Below are 7,269 nucleotides of genomic sequence, written 5' to 3' on the forward strand. Positions count from 1 at the left end.
GGCAGATTGGCCAGAACTGGAGCTTCCTGTCAGAGCAAAGCTCATGTGCAGCACGCAGATGCTATCTGACAAAAACTGGTCTCTACTGTAGGATTTTCAAATGAAATGAAATTTTGAATTATGAAAACCATCTCAAGGAGTTTTGTTCTCACTACATAGGTTTTAAGTCTATGTGTTTGCTTCCTATGCATTAGCTAACCTGAAGTAGAAGACACTTGAACAGCCAGTTCGGCCATGGTCATCACTGACCTGCCCATTATCACTGAGCATCTTGAAGAAGCTGAAAAGCCTATTTGTCAGCCAAGAACAAAAGAGATCAGCTCCCGTTTCAGCAAGTGTTCCCCGTTCCTTTAGGAGGAACCCTGACTAATTTGTCTCCTCCAATTCCTTATCACAAGGAGAAAGGCCAGAAAACCCTCCCAGCCAGCAGAAAGCTCCAATTCCTTATCACAAGGAGAAAGGCCAGAAAACCCTCCCAGCCAGGAGAAAGCTCCAATTAAAGGTAAGCAGGGAATGTCCTCACTCAGGCCACATCCTCAGGAGCTTCTCTATTGTTCACAGTTAAAATTCACTGCTTTGCAACAACCTGTGAAAGCAAGTTTCATATAAAAGTTGATAAAGTACCTTGAAATTTGACTGTACAAATGAGTTTCAGTGATTCTTCAAGGGTAAAAAAAGGCCACTTTCACGAAGATCTCTGCTGATGAAAAGGTTGACCCAAAGCCAAGGAACAGGGCTGGGCCGTAGGGGCACACACCCCTATGAATGCTTCTTCTTGTCCATCCCCTTGGGCTCCTAGACTGACATGGGATTTCTGCTGCCTTCCCTACTCTCCTTATGATGTTACACACATGAGTAAAAGCAGGAAGAAACTGCATCCTGGGAATTCATGACAGGACTCTCACTGGCCTCAGCACTGCAGGCAGACAAAAGCTAAGGGAAGAGCTTGTGAAAGCCAAAAGCCTGAGCCTAATGAGAAAAAAGGAGCACAGCTGGTGTGGTTTGAGGCCAAGTGGAATATTTGAGCTTTCTTCACCCTGCTTGACCCCAGCTATCCATGTGTTTAGCATAATTCCTGAGAGTGAAAAAAGACAACATGGAAAAGATCAAATGCTATTACTTTTTTTTCAACACAAAGATAGTAGTGTTGTACTTGCTAAACAAAATATACAATAAGTGATCTTTTTTGCATGATCTTGGAACAAGAATAAAAGAAAACTGAATTGCCAGTTGATGCTGCCTTTTAATGTGGTTTCTATTCTATTTCATAAGAATCATAAAAACTGTACTTGATCCATGTTACTTTTTTATATTTCCATCTCTGAAAAGATCTGCCAAGTGAAATAATGCACAATCAGTCTATGAAGTTAGATGGTTGCATATGTCAAAAGACTCAAACAAAGCCAAAAGTAAATCAATAAATTTAAGCAAACACATCTTAAGATATGCATTGTAAAAAGTTTCCTCAGGGCAAATCTGGCAGGATGGGGGGAAATATTCAAGAAAAATCTGAACAAGTTTAATTTATTAAAGGACTCAAGTGAAATAAAAATACTGGAAAAGAGCTGGAAAAATAGTAAGGAATGATTCATAATAGCAAGACAGAGAACAAACTACCTAATAATTTGGCTTTAAAAAAAAGAAACTATTGTCTGCTAAGATCCATGAAAAGAGTGAGGTCAGCACCACATTATCAGATATACCTGAGTAGCAGCTGTATAATGGGAGCAGCAAACAGGAACCTATTACAAGAGTATAGAGCATTGCAATACAGTGTCAACATTGTAACACAAGGCTCATACATGAAGTTTTCTCTTTCAGTCTGTATTATCTAGAAAAGAAGAAGAGAGCAACTAAGTGTATTCTATGAAAAATCCTATCTAAGAGCTTTGATCTAGGAAAAATAGGGCTTCCTCAAGGCAGTAAATCTTAACACACTTGCCAAATTTGTTCAGATTTGGTTCTGAAAAGATATATAGGGAGAAAGAATTCCCCATGCAGCCAAGGGATACTGAAAAGAAATATATCCTTAAACTCCTGTATTTGATACAGGCTTTTCTGTTCCATGTTTAAAACCATGCCCTGTTCAGCAGCCTATTTTAGAGCAGCAGTACCAAGCCATTTCAGCTGTGCAGGCCACGAGAGATTTGCATTAAAAATGGATTTGTAGGACTCCCTTTTCTGGTGGGAGAAGGACTTGTCCTTCTCAGCAGAGTACACCTGCACAGCGGGAAATGTCAGTGTGCATTTTCTACTGCAAATAGATCATTCCTTTAGTTTACAGACATCAATAGGTCAAATCCCACCCACTTGGGTCCGTTAACAGCAGGCCTAGAGATTCCAGCCTTGACCACCCCAAAGCCAAACTTCCCAAATCCTTCATTCCAACCTCAGTCTCCTACTGTGCATAAAAAAAAATCAAAGAGGACCCTGCAGACATGCTGTCTTAATGATTTTCAGTACTATTTTTCAAGTGCAATAAGGTTTAGAGTTACTGGTTTAGACACAAATACCAAGACAACAAATTAAAATACATGACTATCCATGAATTTTAGAGCTTGTTTTGTGACTTTATCCAGCTACCTCTTTATTGAGTATCACATTATTGAAAATATGAAAGTCTGTGTGATCTTCTGACCATTTTTGACTAAATATTTTGAGGATAATGGCTGTTACAAGATTTTGTTTTTATCAAAACTCACACTAATAAGAAGGTAGCTTGATGACTAATTCAAAACAAATATTTTATAGCAAAATTCCAAACAAATATTTTAATCCCACAACATGTGGATATTTTCTGCAGTTCCTGTTTTCATTTTATCCACCTCCAGTCTGATGTTACCACAGAACATTTTCGGGCATAGTATACTACAAAGTTCACTTGTATTAAACATATCCTTTGTGCTCACAGGTTCATAGCACAAAGATGGAATAAATAGAACCCAAAGAAAACTAAATTGCATTCTAAATAAGGAAGATTTATGAACAAGAAAAAATCCATAACTCACGAAATCAGAGTTAAATGTGTCCAGGATTAGTGTAGATGTTTGAATACATCATTTGACTAAAGCAGTGGAGTGACATATTTAAAGCCATCAAACATTACTGGACCCAGAACAGGCTAAACAATTTTTAACCATGATGTAAAGTGAGAAAACAATTATGGAATCAGAAAACACCAGCTGAATTGTAAGATACACTCTCTAAGTTGTAGACTTAGAGGAAAGTACAGAAACCTCCTTCACACAATACTCAAAAAGCAGAAAATCAACTTGGCACTTAAAAGACCTTGCAGTAATGTGTCTGCTGTAACCTAATGACCCAAAATACCAATAAAAGGCAAAGGCCATGCCAGCCTCACCTCTTCCAGCTTTTCTAAGTAGCAAACTAAATAAAAGTTTAGCCAAACTCTAGTACTATAGTGAAGTGCCTGTGGCACTCCATTCCCCAGCTTGTGGGGGAAACTTCCAGTCCCTGTCCCCAGGTGTTTCCTGATAATCACCTCAGGACTGCTGCCACCTTTCTACATAACTGAAATAAATCAAATTTTCCAAAAAGGAATTGTAGCTTAGATACAGAGAACATAACTATAATATCACATCTTATCTCAGCAGAAGGCACACAGAGAGCAGTGGTAGAATATGCTAACTTACCTAAAAAAAAAAAGGTGGAGATCCAGCAACCCGGAACATGTAGTTGGAGAGTAAAGACTGGGCATGCTGGGTTCAATTTTGCTATTGACCTGGATAAGCACCTGGACAAATACTTTGCCATTTACATTGTCATATATAAAGTGGATATAAATTATATGGGTCTCCTGATGGAGACTTTGTGAAAAAAGAACATGTCATAAAACTATAAAAAATCAAGAATTATGGAAAGTAGATTGAAAACAAAAGCAAACACACAACTCATTTACACATGCTGGAAATTTGTTCTGTGAAGTATCTGGTAGAAAGATTTGTCATTAATGTGGGAGCATATCTTAAACTCTGCCTGAGAGAGGCATCATCGAAAGGAAATACCTCACCATAACATCACAAAAATGAAAGCACTTGAGCAACTCAAGTCATCCCAAGTATTCTGTTAACACTGAGCCAAAAGAATTTCTGGGCTGTCCACTTAAGACAGCTAGTACACCAGGGATAAATCTGATGTGTTCTTTATAATAATGCCATTCTGTAGGCCTGCTGCCAATATACAAAGACAAATGATATGTAGAGTTACAAACAAAATAAAGTAACTGATTAACTACAGCGCATGAAGTTGCCCTATGAACATATCTACAGAGCTCTGCTAGCTATCATCCTGTCTATGATCAGGCATATCTCTACACATGCTCATAAAACGTGCTTCTAATCTGTTCAAAAGTATTGCTGATTTCTTTTTTTCTGACTGTTATGAGCTGTTTGTCGTATTTTGGGTCTGGAGAGTTATCCTAAACTATCTTGCCGTTCAATCCAAATTCATGTCAGTCACTGGTTTGACTAATTTTTAATTTTTAAAAGGGTATGGGAGTTATATATAATTCCATTTAGCAATGAGGGACTGTTTCCAACTCTTAAATGTACTTAAAATTACAGCCTTCATACATAGGATGGCATTTACCTTGTGAAAATGTAGTGCCTACATCTGTTCATACAGGCATACATCACATATGCACCCTATTTCTACCAAGAGTATAATGATAGAACAACAGTGGCCAGTACATCAAATAGTGTATTAGCAGGTGGATACACACAGTCTGTTGGGAAAGCACCAGAATGGCTTTTGCAGTGGGAAATCCTGCTCCAGAAGAGTCTTACAAAACAGTGTGTGGGCAAAAGAGACACATAGGAGCTTCAACACAGACAGACAAAAGTAGAATACCTACAGGAAAAACAACCCAAAACATATCTACAGAACAATGTACTCGACACAGGGAAGAGGTCTTGGGGTCATTGATGACATTTCTCTCAAATTATCAGAATCTGGCGGGTTGTGATCAAGATTTACTGTGAAGACGTGGATAAGGTGAACATGGAATTTTTATTGAACAAATCCTTGAAGCTAGAAGGAAGGAATACTGAAGGAAGCTACTCAGGACATTTTAACAGAATAAGGTAATTTTTGTAAAGCCACAACCTTCTGTAACTTGCTTCCATGCAGGCTGTGGAGCCAGAGAGTGTCAGCCTGTCTATAAGGAGCACTGGCTAACTCACACAGAGAGGTCCATAAATGGACACTAATGTAACTAGGAAGAGTTGGACTCTAATACAACTGTAGATGCTGAGAAGCTGCAGAATGTGGCCAGGTCTAAATGCTCTCTCTCCTCTGTCACGCTGACACAGAGTAGTGACCTTAATGAACTACTGATCCAATTGGTATGGAATTACCATCTGCTTTTTTAATGTCTGTTATGTTCTATCAGATTAATTTTAATATTTATGAACCATAAATCACTACAGTCATACTTCACTTAAAATTGGAACAATTGCTGAGACCTAATGGGTGCCACGTAGTATAGACCTCCCTTTGAAGGAAAAGCTTTTACTTGGGCCAAGAATATTTTTTTCAGATATTATCAACTTTATTAATTTGCTAAGTATGGGATTTATCTTGATTTTCCATTTGGCTGGGTTTGTGAATCAAGGGAAGTGTCATTATTCTGAGATTAATACCTTTGCAGAGCCGGGCAGTCACTTCTCAAATTTCTCTCAGGACAAGATTGTATGGAGTCAGGAAATGTGACACCAGAGACTAACACATGATACTATGAGCTTTCCCTTATCTATTTTTACATTACTGACACTGGAAATCATTTCATGTTCAATTCCAAATTATCAAAACCAAATTCAATAAAAACAAAAGAAAAAACCCAACACTGTTCCAGTGACGGATTTTAAGCTGAGGGGTTTAAAAAAAAAAATCAAATCCATCAATTCTGTTAGGTAGCTGTAGACACACTGATTTTTCAGTGTATTTAGGAGTAACCGGAGAGATGAAGTATTTCCGTAGTGACTCATGTTGATTTTCTACATTTATGTTGGAAATTTTAAAGGATTTTTTTACCCCTTGTACCTTTAAATCATGCCTTCTAATCTGCTCTATCAGATACCTTTTAGCATAGCTATAATGTAAGAGACTGCCAGGATCCAGGACTGCAGAATCACCTCACACTGAGTTAAGATTTTCAGTGACCTGAGGCATTGGTACAGTGCCTTCTCATAGTATCAGATACAGAAATGGGTTTTACATATGCAGAGTAATATTTTCAGGACCTGGTTGTAGAAAAGAAAACAGATGAGCTTCCATTGCCTGCAACAGGGACTTCCCTGGGTCTTCCATTCACAGCAAATACAACCATTTATTTTTAGGGTATTTTCCTACCCTTCTTAATTTGTTTTCAGCATTTTTTCTCATTCACGCTTTCAGCATTCTTCAGCAAATGGTCAGAAGCATCTGTTCAGACAACTTTCACTGACTGTATCCTACCTGCAGTAGGATACAATCATACTATTCCGAAATTCTTCCTTCCCAAAAAGGCAGATAACAGATCATGAAATGAGATGAGAGGAAAGGCAGTTGTTATAAAGGCCTATCTTCTTAGAAGATTTACAGCTTAACACCTGAAGGCCAGAAAAGACAGGCAAAATACAAGGCCCTAATCTCAAATTCATGTCATCATATTAAATATTGATAATAAATAAATACAAATAAATTCCTTATTTCAGGGGATTGGGTTAATAAATAAATAACTAAATAATTATGAAAACATTTCAAATTAACATATTGCTCTGGTTCACTTTTTTATTATTACTTTTAATCCAAACCTTTTATGTGTTAAAACTGTATCTTTTTTTTAGAGCAAGGTGGCAATTTTGTTAACAAATACAGGCCTCGTGCTTAGAAAGCTATAGAAAAAGACTGATTACGTAGGCTGAAGATCAAACATGTACGGAAAAAACACTAAATCAATTAATCACCGAGTCTGAAATCTTGGGGCAAACTAAAGGCGTCTGAAAAGCAGGTAACACATTTCGTATAGCAGGTAAAAGCAGGCTCCCATTTCGGATACCTACAGCTCAGGGACAGTGCCTGCGTGAAGAGAGGAACTGAATGAGAAGCCCGACAAATCCCCGGCCCACACCGCAGAGCAACGCGCCCACCTCTCGGCGTTTTGGGCAGGTATCATGGCAAGCTGGCCGAAAACCAGCCCTCAACATCACCTGGAAGGCCATAGAGGCCCGCAAGGCTGCGGGTGCAAGGCTCCTTGGGGCTGGAGCAGCC

The sequence above is a fragment of the Corvus brachyrhynchos genome, unplaced genomic scaffold (genome assembly GCF_000691975.1).
Source record: "Corvus brachyrhynchos isolate BGI_N302 unplaced genomic scaffold, ASM69197v1 scaffold17, whole genome shotgun sequence".
In the NCBI taxonomy this organism is placed as follows: Eukaryota; Metazoa; Chordata; class Aves; order Passeriformes; family Corvidae; genus Corvus; species Corvus brachyrhynchos.